The sequence below is a fragment of the Strix aluco genome, chromosome 8, assembly GCF_031877795.1.
Source record: "Strix aluco isolate bStrAlu1 chromosome 8, bStrAlu1.hap1, whole genome shotgun sequence".
NCBI classification, from domain to species: Eukaryota; Metazoa; Chordata; class Aves; order Strigiformes; family Strigidae; genus Strix; species Strix aluco.
The window spans coordinates 8,603,477-8,621,305 of NC_133938.1; the positions used below are offsets into that span (position 1 = coordinate 8,603,477).

At 37.4% G+C, this 17,829-nt stretch overlaps 1 protein-coding gene across 1 annotated transcript in view; it reads left to right on the top strand.

Moving 5' to 3' along the window:
* LOC141926403 (BEN domain-containing protein 5) overlaps nucleotides 1-17,829 on the top strand; it is a 971,122-nt gene that overhangs the window by 314,573 nt on the left and 638,720 nt on the right. The window lies entirely within an intron of this gene.

The window sequence follows — 17,829 nt, forward strand, 5'->3', positions numbered from 1 at the left end:
TGTTTGAGAAGGTAGTTGCAGTACTGCAATAACTGCTTTTTATGTTTGGGAGTAGGCAAATGTATCTGTTTTATCTCTGATATTTCTGAGGATTGAAGGGGTTATTTCTCCTGTCCTTTCTAATGGGTGATTTCCAATTTCTGCCTTTTAGCAGTTTTATGTCAAGTCTATCCTTGATCTTTATCAAGGTCACAGGGGCAGCTACTGAACTTCTGTAGAACTTCAGAGAGTTTTTTATATAACCCTCAGCTTCTAAAACAAACAGGAAGAGGAAAAAAAGGATAACAAGCCATTTTCAGGAGAAAGGTTAGGAAAGGCACAATAGGATGAAGAGAAAGGGACTTAAACCAAAACTTATAAAATCTCCTTGTTTTAAATGGACAAAGATTTCCAAAGGATGTGTTACTTTGTATGAGAAATCAAGTCAAGTCAATCCCTAGCTTCCACACTCTTGGTCTTCTCACCTCTTCAAAATGTTTCTTTTTCATCTGACAAAGGTTCTCTGAATTCCAAGTTCTGATTTTATCATGCAGTGTAGTGTGATGAAAGGGGTTGGATGGGTTCCCCACTTATAACTTATTGAAGTATGGGACACGTTTCTTTTTTTAATACATGCATAAGTGGCTAAAAAAATTTAACACAAGTATATTTGCAAACATCTTTATAGAAAACATCTGATCAGATAGAGATTTCTCTAGATTTTGCATTGTCTGTGTTTTAGAAGCACAATTTAAATTGAAGTTGTAAATTTCTGGGGGTTTAGCCACTTGCCTGTAGCAGGGAGGTTTGCAACTGTCAAAGCCATGTTGAAGAACTGCAACCAAATTCTCCATTACAAAACATCCTTATACAGAGGGAGGGGGAGTGACAAGGGTTGGCTGCTCAGGTATGGGTTACTGTTTGTTCTGTAAGCAATGAACCAAAGCAATCTATAGCTTTATATCTTACTCTGAAACTTTTCATGCTTTGTATTGTAAAATTAATACCGGATCAACTGTGCCTTAAATTTAGTACTGCATAGAGGCTCAAGATTTGCTTCTTTCATGTGTTTTGGAGCAGGCCTATCCAACTCTGAGAAGAGAATGGGATCCACAAATTTTGTGCTAATATTTTAGGGGAAAGACAGATGACATGCAAATGGATTGACAATATTAACGTAGAGCTTCTGCCAGGCCCTATAGTCTGTCTTATTCCAGATTTTGGAGATCTGCATTGCAGATCTGAGGGCCAGCCACAGATCACAGAAAAATAACCAGCAATAAGTGATTCCCAAATGAATTTTTGCTGTGTCTGCACATTATTCAGCTTTCTAAACTTCTATTACTTTTGACTATAGGTCAGATTTGATTTATCATTTCAACTATAGTTTCTGTGTGAATATAAAAAGAGTAAGAAATTTTCTTCTTTGTTATTTCAGCCCAATAAAGAAAAAACTCCTTTTGACTGAAAATTTCTCACTAGGTAATTATATTCAAGTATTCTGTGAGGTTGTATCCACTAACCCATAAACATAATATTTATGAAAAAGATTATTATACCATACTTAAAAAAGATGTATGCAGGACAAACAAATTGTTATAAGTAAATTTCCTTTTGTTTAGCCCAGGAATTTTGAAAGCACTGGAAGTTCATGCTTGAATGCTTCTGTGTTTTTTCATAAAAATTACTATTGCAAATGAAACTAAATATTCAGTGTCTGAAAGTAAAGGGAGAAATTTGGTTCACTGTGGGATAATGAAAACTGAAAAACAATTATGCTGCTGCAATCAAGATCTCAGCTACAAATAACTAATTTCACTTCTCTTTCACTGCTTGAAAATATACTGCTTATTGTTCTTAAAATATTTATATGTCTTTGAATTATTTACTGAGCAAAGGACGCTTGCAGTCCTTTAACATAGAAGGAGATGAAAGATTATTTCGTGTCAACATAACAGAAGACAATAATAAATCCATAATGTAAATAATATGCCTCAGAAAAGAGCTGTGTATTATTAGTATGTGACTAGATTGCAACTGGGCTCTACTTATGAAAATACTTTTTCTACCAGTGTGGAAACACTTGGTTTGAACAAAGTAATCAGAAAATACTCTCTTGCAGTTAACTTCTTTTAGAAAGATACTTGAGATAGTCACCTTGTACTAGTTTTAGATTTGATTGCTGAGAAGGTCTGAGGATATGGAAACGAACAAACAATGAATTAATTTCAATTTTTTTCCCTATTTCTGAAGATGTGGATTTGCAATATTAATGTGAGCAATTCTGACCTTTTCTGTCATTCTGTTTGGGAATAGTGGCTGAGCTTTCCCATTCCTGTCTGGCCATGGGCAATTGGTTCTTTCCTTCTAATTTTCTTCACTAAATTCCTTCATAAATTTTCACTGATACAGTCTGCTTTATTTCAAGTATATTAAAAAAAAAACAGCAACAAGGAAAAGCATCCCTAGAGGAAAAAATGAAAATAGAAGCAGGATATTTTTATGTGTAATTACTTGTGCTGAAAACATTTTTGCCTTTTCCATGTTTCTCCCTGCCTTGCTTGTTGCCATGTAATGTGCATACTCTTGTTCTTGCTTCAGCTTTGTCCTGGCCTGTGGTACTCATTTTCAGAATAAGAGCTCAGCATGCAGGGAGTCCTAGACTCATTTATTTGCAAAAATGTTCGCTATTGGGATGCTGCAACTGAAGATTTTATTTTCCTCTTTGCCTTTAAACTGCCATATGTCTGAATGTTATTAAATACAATCAGGAATCAAACTTGTGTTGCATATGCCTTAGAAATCACCACAGAATTTTAGAGGCCATTTAGAATTGGCTTTTTGAGAATATGAGAATTACTAAATGTCTGCAGCTTCAACCAAAGGCAAGCACCTACAATTTGGCCCTGATTTTGCAAAACTCTTAAGTTTTAGAAAGGCAGTGGTAAATCCTCTTTCTCTTGTTTATTTTCGGTGGAAAGCCATACAGTCATCCGTAGGTACTTAATGAAAGGTTGGAGATATGCAGAAGTATTTTTGTGATTGAATAATAGAGAACACTGTAACAGAGTAGAGTTTAGTATGCTGGGAGTCTGGCTTGGCCTTATGAATTTGCCTTTCAGCACTGCCTTCCATGAAAAGCTAACCCGGTTAATCTAATATTTTGCATCTTCAGGCTCATGTATAAAAAATTAACTATATTTTTAATGCAAAACCAAAATATAATTCTGTACATCTTTCAAAAAACCTGAACAATATCCAACATAGAAGTTGACACTGTGGAACAGAGCAGGAGTCTAGCCAGCCAACAGACTCTGAAAGCTGACAGTTAAAAGTCATTCATAGGTGCCCAAGAAATACATTTCCCACATGGCAGTTTCTGTCTAGCCCCAGCAATGATGTCTGACTATTACAATTCTGAAATATGGGGCAAAACAAAAAGAAAGGATAAATGGTCATAGAGAGGGGATAATGGTCACAAATGTTTTCCTTGTGTTTCCTCCAGAAAGGCCCATGAATGGAGCCTCAGACTATATCCTGCTGTCATTTGAAACCAATTAGATTTTTTGCATTAACCTCAGTAAGAGCAAATGCAGGCCCCTGGAGATGAAGATTTTTGTCAATATAGTATAAAAACTGTTTCGTTTCAGGTCTTAATGGAGACAGAGATATGATTCTGTCTTCTAATCTGGTGTAGGATTTATATAATGGAAGGAGAAAGACACTTTAGTATGTGGGTTAAAATGATTATATTTTGTGTCTTCTAAAAAAATCGCATGGGAATTGTTCTATTATAAAACTATTGAGATTCTTTCCTGTACTAAAAGAACAATCATATGATCCTCGCAATTACCGATTTGTCTAGTCAAAGAGTAGCTGAAGCATATTCTTTCTTTCCTATTTTAAGAAGAACAGATACTTTAATGATGCTGCCAAAAATTTTTGGCTTTTTTTTAGGATCTGAAATTTGATATCCAATAGACCTATACTGCAACGCTTCATCATTTAAGTTGCCCTTTTAAATCAGTGGGAGTAAAGATCATCTCCATGAATTAGAGTAGCAAGATATGGTAGACCTATGAGAAAAGATCTAGATGGGAATCATAAGAAAGCTTAATAGTCTGGGTTTTTCTGCTTGTGGTTCTCACCTGTAAAAGTAGATACTTCTGAATATTTTTAAATACTAACAGAAAATACATGCTGCTCTGACAACAGATGTTTTGAAATTCTAATACAGCTGAAGCTTTTAGGGCAACAAATATGCTAGGCAGCTTTAAATTAAAATACGCTCTGGAAATATTTGAATTTGTGATGTTTTTCTGTGTGTTTTTCCCCACCCATTCTCTTATTATGAGAATCTAAACCATGTTTGCATTGTTGATTTAATTTTATATGGGAAGCCATCAAGCAGCTGATTATTCAAGTGTAAAATTCTTCATATGGCAATTAAAGAATTCATTAGGGAATTGTAAGGTGTGTATGGATAGTAATCTTTTCCCTCTGAAGAAATAGTTACTAGTATGAACATATAAATAAGTTACTGCCCTGCTGAAATTAAATCTGAAGTCTTTATTCTGTCCATTGACAACTTAATGGATTTGGTTTTAGATCTCCTACTTATGTGATTTATTAAATAACATACATCTTTAAAATTATCATCTGTGAAATTGAAGAAAAAATGTCATGTGAAAATAGCAGGAATCTAAACAAACATTCTTTCCTCACTTTCAGTGCACAAATTGTTCATGATACAGCTTATGCAAAAATTTAGTTCTGTAAAAGTTTTTTAAGTTTTCCTTGCCTATTTTTCTTCTCAAATTGGGAGCAAAATTAGGGGAAAAAAAAACCAAAACAAAATCACAAAAAAACCAACACCACAACCCAAATATTTATGTTCAGTAAAAATCCTACATGGTTTTCCTTTTCAAAGACAATCAAGCTTTTTTCAGAAAGGAAATAGGTACTATGCAGGAAAGCCTTGGGAACTCCTTGTAACTACAAGACAGAAAGCAACAAAATTCTTGTCAGATGTGTCTGTCCACTAGTAAATAACATCAGCACAACTGATCAGTTTGTAAAACCAATTTCTTAAAAAAATATCCTGGGAAGAATTGTCAGCTTTTTTTCTTCAGTTGCCAGAGTTTCCAAGACCCTTGCCTCCTCAGCAGCCGAACAGGCTGCCAGAAGACCTTTAGCTGGTAGCTGTTGAATAGAGACTGGAACCATGAAGCCCTAGGGAATGTCAGAGCCCTGCTGACCTGGGAGTGACTGGCACTATGAGCTAATAACAAAAAACCAAGACGAATCTTTGGAGTTGGTAGACAGGCAAGAGTCCACTAGAATTCTGCCTGAGTTTTGCTGAATGTTTAGAAATAAACTATTTCTGCAAAGTGTCGTATTTCAAGATTCAGTTGAAAACACATATGAGATTTTTCTGAGCAGCTTTACTTATATGTATTCAGAAGCATGAGAAGTGGGGATGCAGTGCAGTGGAGCTTCCATAAGGGTATTACTTTTATGAAGTAAACTACAATAAATCCCTGCTGGAACCTCCGTGGACAGATGGGGCAAATACCTTAACAAATGCAGGAACAATTTCTGTCATCCAAAGTTGATAGGACAAACTGTCAACTCATCTTGAAAAATGTATCTCAAGGACTCTGATAGCATGCACAGATAATCTGCCTTGTTTTGCTTAACAAATGGAAAACAGGTAGAGTGACTGCAGAATAAAATAGCAGATAAATTTGATATAGGTAAATCTCAGATATGCACATAAGAAAAAATAATAAAAATCCTAACTTTGTATACCTATGTTGATGTCTTCTGATCTTATCCCGAATGTTCTGGACTAAAGTATTTGAGTTACAGTAGGTAAGTCTCTGAGGGTGTCAGTTCAGTGCTCAATACTGGTTAGAAGGCAAATCAGATATTAGAAATCATTAGAAAAGGAAAAACAACAAAATGGAGAATATCATTAGAGTATTATGTGAAAATCCATGATCTACCTGCACCTAGACAATGAAGTTTTTTGCGACTCCTGCAACCTCCCCATTTTACAGAAGGCTGTAATAAGTGAAAAGGGCTCCATGGAAGGTCTAATAAGATAAGCAAAGAGTGGAAGAGTTTCTGTATTAGGACTGATTAAATAAATGAGGATCTTTCAGTCTGGAAAAGAGAGGACTGATAGAGGCTGTGATAGTAGTCTATAAAATCATATAGAGTGCAGATAAGGCTCAGTTGTTCACATTCTCTTCACAGTATCTTGTCCAAGAGCCAGGGGAAATCAAATGAAGGTAGTAGGAGCCAGATTCAAAACAAATAAAAAGACATGAATTTCATGTAGTGGGTAGTTGATCTTGCCAAAAGAATGATGGATGCTAAAATTTTGTATTGGTCTAAGGGGAGACTGGGCAAGTTCATGGAGGAGAAATACACTGAAGTTTAGCTAAACACATAGACACCGTATCTGGTTCAGAAAGTCCCTGAGTTGAAAATAAGTGGAGCTTGGGTGACTATTAGGGGAAATATCATTTATACTTGTCCTGTTTTGATACTTTTCCCTACTTATCCACTTATGGCTACTGCTGGAGACAGAATACTGTGCTAGAAGGGTCTTTGGTCTCACTCAGTATGACTGTTTTTATGTTCTTAACTGCTTTCCAGATTTACCTGAATTTGAGAAATTGTGTACTCTGTATGCTAAAAAAAAAAAAAAAGTGTTAAGTACCTCAGACTTGGAATATGAAGTCTAAGTCCAAAATGAAATTTCTGACCTTGATGTGAACTTTTAAAATGTGAATGGGAACAAAAATTCCCCAGTGGTAAAGATATCATTACAATCAAATCAAAACTGTGCCCGAAGGTGCAAAATATGGGAATATAACCCCAAAACAATTCAACACTGATTTCCCTTTGCCAGTTCTACTATGCTTGTTTGCAATACATTTTCAAGAACTCTATATAGGATGAAGTAAAGGGACATTTAGGTGGTGCAACTTTTTAGTTCAAGACTGTCATGTAAAGAAGTCCTAGAAATGCCCTGCAAATTAATGAGCATAAAGTCTGCAATTTATGCCAGTGATGTGTCGAGTCAAGTGTATATCGAAAGGCACATGTAAGCAGACACATATTTCACTATATCTGGTGGGCCAGGTGCCTACAAGATAATTTTATTGAAACTTTTGAATGGGGTACTGCTTCCATTAACTTTATTGCTTCCTTCCATGGCATGTTTATTTTTATTTTTCTATTAAAAAGCTTTAGGAAAAATATGCTCAAAAATGCTTACAAAAGTAAACCTGGATCTTGACGTTATTCTTATGATTTGACACACGCAAAAAGTGGAGTCTGGGAGAGGGGAAATGTTGGTAATAATATTTGTGGCATGTTTTATGAATTGGTTATGCCTGTTTTGCAATTGCATTATATGAAGTTCCGAAATGATTCTTATAACTATTTGAGAACTGAAAATTATTCACAATGAAGACTATCTGAATGCTAAGCAACATATGTAACTGTAAACAGGAAAATGAAAACTCCAAATAAATCTGAGGGACAAAAAAAGCTTTTCCAAAGCTGCTTTATTATTAAAACAAAGGCTGTGGAAAGTAAAACAGTGATCTTTAGTTCACATCATATGCTGTGTGTTAGTGGTATACTAGATATAGCCAGTGTGTGACTGCAGAGCTGGCCATGCAGCCATGAAACCCCTGCTGAGCTCTTCCAGGAGTTTGCCCAGCTGGAGATTCCCTGTGTGATTCTCAGCAGTGGTTGTAAGTGATCTGTAAGGAGCTGGTCATGACCTTTCTCTCTCTGCCCCTCTCTTCTGGCCACTAAATTGTCTTAAGCACCGTTTTAAAAACAAGTGCAGAGAGTGTGTTTTTCTCTGAAAGAAAGGGCAGCATATTCTGCAAGAATGATATGGACTACAAAGAGGAGAAAGAGAAAATATGTGTGATCATGAATGGAACAGGCTGTCTATGAAACAACTTCTTAACAAAATAACTTTCCTTTCTTGAGGCACCAGGCTCCAATTCGTGAAACAACCATTGGCACTTTGCAGTACATCCTGGGCAGACACCACACAGCCTGTCTGCTTGTGCCTGACAAGTCAGGTGAGACCAGGCTCTCTGTTAAGACAGACCCATGTGGGAGCCATCATACTAGATCTAGGAGTGTTTTGTGTAGGAAAAGGTGGCACAGTCTAGTATTCGTGTTGCAGATTTTTGTTGGAGCTGCTATGCCAGGAAATAAAACTATAAATATTTCCCATGTCTTTAATCTGTAGCTTGCTACTTATTTCCCTATTATCCTGTGAGGCTGGATCATAAGGTAAAGAATCACTATGTAATCCTATTCTATCCACAGTTTCTTTCAACATTCACTGTTTTAGACAATTGTGTAATTACTTTTCATTCATTTCTACCACTTATTATGGAAACCTTTTCTTTCAACATCCTTGAAGCATTGCATCCTGTAGGTATGATGGGATATCTTGTGCTAAGAATAATTTTCCCCTGTAAAGCTTTTGAAGCATTATAGAATCTCATTTTTTCTAATCAGCACTCTAGTTTCTCGTGGGCTAAAATTAGGCTTCCTGTCTCTGGCATGCGAGGCGTCAGCGTGTGTGACCTTCAAGCTGCCATCCGGCCTTGAAGTGCAATTTTTGCATCGGGAAATCTAGAGGCAGCAGCTTTACCCTTTTTTGCAGCAGCAGCAAGATCATCAGAAACAGTCAACTGAGCAGCAACTGCAGGCATATCACTCACAGGAAGCCATGTTACTGTGGTGCACAGAAAGCTCTCGCCAGTGCTGAAGTGCCGACGTAAAACAGGGCTGTTCCTCCACTGCTCTGTGCTTTCTTGCAAGGTGACCAGCCCAGAGGGTTTGCATGAATATTAATGGATAAACTATAGAATGATAAAGAATCAATACTTTAATCTGCATAATGATAATATGCATTCCTTATGCATTGTAAAGCTGCTGCACTACAGCGTCTGAATTTCACTTATGCTACACTCATCTACAAGCTCTCTCCTTTTGAATTATGCATATATTACACAGCCTGTTGCCTACAACAGATTTATGACAATCTCATTGCACCTATGCAAATCTTTTTTGGTTTTAAGCATCAAGCACTTAATGTCTTTTCTCTACTGAGGGAGAAAAATCATTGTGCAGAAGTTGATACAAAAAGGTTTTATTACTCACGCTATGCGCTGCTCTTACTAACTTTTGTATTAATTCCACATTGTATCTGGTCAGTTAAATGACCGTTTTTGCGACGCTCTCAGCACTTTGTTCACTGCAGATACAGAATAATACTCTTTGTCCTCTTTTTCTTTCATGTACCAAGCCCAGCAGCTGATAATAACAGAACCGGAGTTACAGCTTGGTAATCAGCATTTTAGGTGATTTTAATTATGATGGATGAAGAAGAAAAATGGCAAAAACATGCTTTCAGTAATACTGAGCAAATATGACGTGGAACTGATACACAGAGCTTATATTACAGATCTGTCAAATTACCCAAGGATAATTTGGGTAGCTGGCAGATTCCCAGCTCATCAGTTCAGTAGCGCAGGCAACACATGCCAGTTAGTTTTGCTGGGACTTGACATATAAATGTCTGACCACCACCAGAGCAGCTTTAATTGATAATGGACATCTGATTTGAAAATAGGTGTGTTCCCCTTTAAATGGTAGCTGTCACATCACATCATGTCACATCACATATGTCATGTTCCATTAAATCACATTATATGCTGGCATGATGCAAGATAGCATGATGAGGGGCTAATGTAATGTGACAGCTAATACCTGCTAACAATTTGAGTGGTGGGTATCAGATCTGAATGTGTGCCAGACTTCAGCTGAGTGTTTGTGAGAGAGAGCAAAATCCTTACCCAAAGATCGAGCTTTTCTTTAAAGGGTAACTTTAGCAGCTGCCCAGCTCCATGTTGTAACCGGTAGTGGTATATTTTATTTTTTATAAAGTGACTTACGGCACCTTAAGGCACATGCTAAGGGAGAGATTAAGGTCTGTCAGAAAACATGCAGAAATATGCCATGTATGGCTTTCATTTCTCTGCTCCTGGCTCATTTTAGGTGTCAATGTACTCTGGTGATTTGCCTAATATGAAAACTTAGTTTATGAATCAGATAAAGTCTTGCTTAATGCAAAAAAGTTCAGCTGAGTGATCTACTAAAAAACGTTCAATAATTTGCAAAATATGCTATACTGTTTTAATGATCGGGTTAAGTTTTCACACAGTGTTTATACAGCACCCTCTGGGATCGCCACAGGTTAAATTACAGTATATGCAAGAGTGAGTTATGACTTGAGTAAAGGCAACAGGGAAAGCATCGTACGTGCGGCTTCCATTTTTCATTGCTTGCACTACATTTGCAGCAATGTCAGTAACATAGACCTTGGGGAATCGGAGTCATTGCTAAATCACAAGGGAAATTTCTCATGTAGCTCTTCCCAAATATTGATTGTTAGGCAATCTTTGAAACCTGCTATGTAAAGAATTTTTTGCTTGTAGACTGCAGGGATGCAGAGGTTTCCAAGTTAAACATAATGCAAGATAAAGTCTCCTAATTGGTGAGGTTTTGCCTCGGGATTGTTGTTGTTGCTTTCTGCACAAAGTCTCATTAAAACCCTGAAAAATTCCTGTGTCCTGCATTATCTACTTAAAGAACGGATTGGCTTGTGGGTTTTTCTTGTCCCCAGTCCATTCTTTTTGGACCTAATTTAATGGGAAAAAGACCAGTTATTTTCTGGAATTGCCATAGCACGATCATTTAGAGTATAACTTAAAAACCTGGAAAAGTCTGCGTCAATCATGCGTGTATAATAATTGCTGTGATAACTGTTTCTGGGTACTTAATTATTATGAAACATTAGGACTGTATGTCCTTTTGTAGTCCTTCTTGATAGCCTTTTAGCTTGCACCATATCTATGTCATATCCTCCACTTCATAGAGCATATCAGTCTCTGAAGCAGGTAAGTCCTTTTGAATGCTCTTAATTTCAGGTTTCCTTGGGTACTTTAGGAACAGTTAGAGTGGTCATTATACTAAGAATAACCATTTTTCAACTAATTAAATTGATTCTGATAACTCTCAAAATGTCAAGACTTTAGCTCTCTGGAATCGCTCGTGGGAGATGCTAAATTGACAGTGATCATTAATTATAGATTTTCACCCCTTGCTGGGGTTTACCATAATGGGGTCTGTTTAGGATTATCTTTTGAGAGTTACTTGGAGTCTGCTGCTTGCGCAGAGTGCAGCAGGCCCTGCTTCATGCTGTAGGTTAGACTGAACGTCTGTTTCAGTCTTGAGTAAACTCTGTGTGAAATTTTTGACACATTGTGTATTCTTTTCCTTGTTGGCTATGTAAGATTAAGCTCACAAGTTACTATTTAATAGCCTAGGAGATGCACTGACTTAAGAGAGGCTAGAGTTCAGTAACTCTAAAAATCAATGCAACTTGATGGGGGAGTGAGAGGAGGGGTATTCCCAGTGCTGGCTTTGGGCAATGGGATGAGAACAGCATCAATATTTTAGGGTATCCATGTGCTAGAAGCCAAGGCTTTCTTCCTGTGTCATTGCAATGATGGAAATCATCTGAGGTGCTTTCTTGCTGCTATATTCAGATGGGGTAAATTCCACTTAAATCTCCAGATTTTGTGTTACCATTGGATTTAGCCACCCTGAAAGCTGGAGCCAGTGAAGATAAAATTCTGGGTGCAGTGGCTGAGGTGGATCTTGGGCTACCTGCACACAGCGCCAGATGTAGGTACTCGAGAAGGCTGAACATTTTTAGTAAACCTGTACACCTCTCACCTTTTGGTGACCTGTTGAAGTCTAATCACTGTGCAGAGGACGTGATTTTGATTGGACGCTTTTCTTGTGGTTCATTACTTCAAATGTTTTTCTTCTATTGAGTGTGGCTGGTATAATTTGTTAATTTATTCCAGTTATTTATTTATTTTCACTTTTAATTTGTTGTGTTCCTAGAGACTATGGTTTGTGGATGCATCAAATAACTGAAAATATGTTATCACAGCTGTTGCAATACAGCATAAACAAAGAATGAGAGAACAGTTGCTTGTTATTTTAAATATATAATAATTTTAAAATATATTGGATTTTAAATATGCCATTAACATAAATACCAATAAATCCTTTCCAGGCTGTAATGTGGATGTGCAGGCTATATAATATTTGAGTTTACCAGTAGAAATACTGGCATACTGTTCTGGTTCATATCACCAGCTATATATTATCTGTCCAGTCTCAGGTACATGTTTTTTCTTAGTCACCACAACTCTACAAAAGCTTGCCATCTCTCATCTCTACTCTTATCTGCTACCGTACAACTAGATCCCGCTCCTTGCTGTGAATCAGATCTGTGTCTGTTCCATCATCCTTCTCTGCAGATACTCTGAAATAACCGGTTTAGGATTGTCACTTCAGTTCTGGCTTCTGTGCCTTTCTGACTTGAATGGACTTCTCCCTGATCTATACATTCTAATTCTAAAATAGGGGGAGGTTGTCTAAATATCTTATTTTCTTTCAGTCTCAATCAGGGCCACCACAATACATTCCTAACTTTTCTTACTCTACAAACCAGTATACCTTGCATATAGATAAAGGCACAAAATATACAATAATATATGGAACTCAACTATTGAATGAATAATTTGCAGGCAGCTATTTCTGTTCTATGGTGATTTAAAGACATTTCAAGTGATGTACCCAGCTAAATTCCTCTGCCCTTGGCACTCAAGCAAAATAATAATGCAAAATAATTCTCTTAGTTTCAGTGGAATTACAGTACCCTTTGGGTAAGGAGGACTGAAGCTGGCCTATTGAATTATTGTAATAGAATTGTTTTAAAGACTGTCTTCTGTACCTCAAAGTCAGCAGTCTGAGAGAGGAAACCCATCTATGCTGTTTACTGACTTCACTGTTGCATGGGTTTTGTTATTTTTGTCTTACATGTATTGTGTTCCTACAGCAACTTGAGCTTCAGTTCAAAAAGGAGCTCGCTTTGTCAGTCTGTATATCAAGATAAGTATTTGGAAAGTGAGTACTTCGGGCCAAATGGTCTTCTCCTGTTCTGATGCTATTTTGTATTTTTCATCTCAATTACAGTAGGTCCTATGGAGATAACTGTGTGCAAAGGATCACAGAAGCAGTGGGATAATGATGAATGCGAATGGCTGCCAGTAGTAAAAGCCCCAGGTGATGGGGATTTGTGCAGTATGCAAGTGTTTTGTTTCTAGATGGTAATGTTTATGTCAGTGATTACTAGGAACTCAGGTGCTTTGCTATGACTGGTTATAACCCCAAAATTATTAGTGAAAAAGTGCAATATATAAGCTGCATTATAATTTTAACCACTTCCGTACTTCAGTTTTAAACCACAAAATATTAGTGTTCATGTTTTCTTCACCATTAGTTTAATAGCTTGTTACACTGTATTTTGCAATTATCTTTTGTCCTACTTGAGACATGTAAGGTCATAAATGAGTTGCAAAACTGTTGTTCCTAAATTGAAGGGATGGATGTGTCATTGTTCAGTGACTTAAGGAGTTCTGTTCCAGCAGCATCAGTGTGACATCAGGTTTTTTCATGAGGTGTATAATTTCATCACAAATGACTTTCATCATAAGGTGTGATACAGCTTCCAATGTTGGTTTCAATTTACTCTGCAAAAGCATTTTCTGTGTTGGTTGAAGTCTCAGTAAGAGGGGGAAAAAAAAACCAGAATGATGCATCAAATTACGACATAATTAACTGAAAGTGGAGTTGTGTAATGTATTACATTTTATATCATTTACAGTAATGTTACTGCTTTTAACCATGGAAAACGTCAACCTAAACGCTATTATTTTTCCCTTAAAATAAGGCTTTTTATCTGAACCACATCGGAACAAATGCAAGTGATCTGAGTGTCCTAGTACTTCAGCTTTTTGGTGTAAGTTCTTAAAATTCACCCCAGAATGCATAAAGATCTGTGTTTTGTCATCTTGACAGAAAGTGGCTTAGGCTCGGTCTACTTACTTATTTCGAAGAACTGGTGTTTTTACATTCTCTGCACATCCCAGACAGTGCTGCTACCTTGCATCTCTCCTTTCCTACCCCTGGAGGAATGTCTCCCACTGCTGCATTCAGATTAGGGAGTATTCTTCACCACTCTTGCTAGGTCTGCCAAAGAACTAACTGGGAACAGTGGCTCCACCAAAGGACTAACAGGGAACGGTGGCTCCACCTGCTCTGGAGCTGCGGATTGAGGGAACATCCAGCTTTGCCCATGTAGCACTAGGTGGATATGCCCCATAACCAGGTGGGGAAGTTGCATTTCTCTAATCAGGAGGAGGAGTAGCTCCGTTTTACCACTGCTTCACCTCACAGAATGCAGTGAAACTTAACTGAATGTAATGATGGGGAGGTATGGGGGCACTACAGAAATGACTGCTGTTGATGAACCCGTACACAAGTTTGCTGATTGTCCCTTCTGTACGGTGTGCAGTAAGACAGGAGGCCATGTATTAAGTGATAAGGAAAAAGCAGAGTATGGAAGAGCTGATTGTCAATACTGTGTCTTGCCTTGCATTTTCTTAATGTTGCTGCAATCCCATGGAGAAAACAAGCCACAAAGATTTCACTATGCTATGAAGACTTCATTATTTTGCATATGCAGAAAGGGGATAGGTTAAGATTTAAACATTCAAGCATTTCATTTTGCAAACTTGCTGCTGTTTCGATGCTGCTCTTTATTTTTTTCTACCCGTTGTGCTTGTCCATGGTTTCCCATGTGCTATCTATGGTACACATGCTCTCCAGAATGTTACTGGCATTTGTGCAAAACTGCAGACACTTAAACACAGCTGCTGGAGTTTTGCCAGCTTCTATTACTGGTCACATGCAGAGAATGACAGTAGCAGACAAAGCACCTCATGCAATCTTTCGTTGATTCATATGTTTGTGTGTTAAATATTTCTCTTTAAATGACAACTTTTTGTTGACTGGAACACAAACAAGCATCCTCCTAGAATTATGTATCCGTAGTCAAAAACAAGAACATGCTGAAAATTAGTGATTTATTCCTGTGTTCCTTTTTATGTTTCAGCTGTAACACTCTAGCTGGGATGCTAATGCTTGTACACATGTCATGGTACAACATGAAATTGCTGCAAGATATTCTGTCAGTTTAAGTCGTTTAAATTAGCTAGTAGTAGTGACTGTGTAGTGAGCTGATCCCAGAAAAACTGAAAGTATAAACACAATCAAGTTAAAGAGCCTTTCTTACATTGCATATTCGGCAGTATAGCACAGCATGTATATGAATAAGTGTTCCTACATGCACAAAACTTTTAACAGAAAGTGATTAAGAATCTACATTTGTAATGAGGCTTGAGAATTGTTCCATTATTAAGGATGTCAAGAAAATTGTCTGCTTTTAAAATGAATCAAGTAACAAGTATGTATAGGGAGAAATACCTGACAATTCTGCTGCCACCTTTTGCTTGTATCCTGTAGTTACAAGTAGTAGTTCAAAGTCATTTAATCCAAAGTATCAAAGTTGAAAAAAGTACGTGTATACCTCTATAGGGGAATGATTATTTAATGTATTGATGTCAGAACTTTAACTGAGCAGGTGGCCATCTTAGGCAGTGCACTTGATGTACGTCTTTATTAAGCAGTTTTGTTCAAACTGTGTGATAACTTACGCATTTAAAATGAGAGGACTGATAAAAATGATGAATAAGTAATGAATTGCAGCTACGTTCTATTAATTTTCTCTACTTATCAGGTCTTTAATATAATACATTTTTATTAAACGTAGCTTAAACCAGGGTTGCCCACCTTTTGTCATTAAATGGATCTGGCTCTCTTGCTCTCTGCTACCCATTTTCCTTCAGGTTGCTTGCAGGTTCCTTAAGTGGCTGCAAGTCATCTCATGGGACTGAAATGTCAGCATCTTCTCTCATATTATATATGAATGTCCTATATGTCAAGATTGCATATGTGTGTCAGATCGTGTCATGGGGTTCCTTCTTGGATGGACACACATCGCAATGTGGGGGGAACACCTTTTTAAGCAGATGACGTGCATATCCAAGCATATGATGGTGTGTGTGCCGTAGTAAAGCATTAGATAGCTCACCCGTACAAGAAATTTGAGTGCCCAGTAGCCTACTCAGTTTGTAAGAGCATGCTGCAAGGTTGGACATAGCGCTCACTGAAGTATGGGTTGTGGGGTTTTTTTTTGTATTTTTTAAGGCTTCTATATAACAGGTTCTGAACTTGTACTCAGATGGCAGGTATGACTGCCAGGTCTGGTGCTCAATTCTTGGTTAATCTTCAGTGTTTTCCTAAGTTTTCAATCCATAAAGCATAGAGTGCTCTGCCAGAAAGATGTTTTAGAATTAGTTCTTCAAGGACTAAATAGTCTAATGCTATGGTGGTGGACGCCATATAAATAACTAGCTATAGTAAAAAAAATTATTTGAAAAATGTTCATTCTAAGAATGATTTGAATATTTGGATCTGTTGCCAGTAGGAAGACATTAAATTATTATCCTATAAAAATAATTTTGAAATAAATGAACAATTTTCTTCATAGTGAAATTCCATAATATTAGAATATGGATCTATGCTTTACTGAATCACAGACCAAACTCGCTGCTGCCATAGAAGACAGTGTTATCCTGGCAATATAGATGTTTAAACTTGCTGGAGAGCTGCTATATCTTTTTCAAGTTTAAATTTGTATAGGATTGAATCAACAAAAGGGTTAACTTTGAGATTCATCATCTCCTTGGGCTTAGATTAGTGTTTGGAGTACAGGATAGCTGGGAGCCATAGCTGTTTGAGTAGTATGGTTACAGGAAACATTTGAGGTGGCTGCCAGCAAGGGGGGACCGTAGCAGGAACAGAAGTTGCCAGAAAGAGACACCTGTGTTTGAATCGGTGACCTGTGCTTGAAATGTTTGTTAGTATGTTAACAGACAGAAATGTATGTTTTCCAATTCCTGCTAAGAACGGGAAATAAGAACCTTGAAGCAGTGGAAGTTATTTGTCAGGAGCGATTAGCAAGAGCTGAGACTTTATAGGAAAATCATTTGAGAGGGAAGCCATGGTCCCCCCTGCAGACAGGCCAATTATGGAACGTTACAGCAGCGGCAGCAATACAGGAGTGGTCGTGCGGAGCCCAGAATTCATCACTGTAGTTAGCATTATGGGTAAGTAGTATTGTTATTAACGAATGTAAAACTCTTGTCAAAGCTAAGGTTTGCCAGCGGGGGTGAAACGCAGGGAGGGAGCTCTGGAACAAGTTGGAGCAATCTGAGAGAGAGGTAGAATATAGTTTAGATGGCCTTTTGTTTTCAGGGCACATTTTCACCACAGTACATGAGAAATCAGGATTGTAATTTCCAATAATGGGTGATGCACCTGACTGCTAACAGTCCAAGAGGAAATATAATGCACAGAAGTGCTCAATTATTTTGTAAGACTGCCTTGTGAACAGATTTTGCTCATTTGCAGCTGAGTTGTTTGTGCTTCTGTTTATGTCAGATACCCATTACACTTTCATTTACACTGTGACAGTGTTTGGCTATATCTGATTCTCACCAACTCAAGGCAATTAAAACTGCTGGCCCAGTGTCACTTGTCTCAAAATATGCTCAAGCATAGTATGATTACTATATCTTTGCTCTAAGACTGAAATGTGTGTTTAAGGGCTTCAGTTACAGTATGGAATAGGCTGATAATAAAAGGGCTAGCTAAGTGGAACTGTTGAAAATAAGATGAAAAATTCAGTGTGGT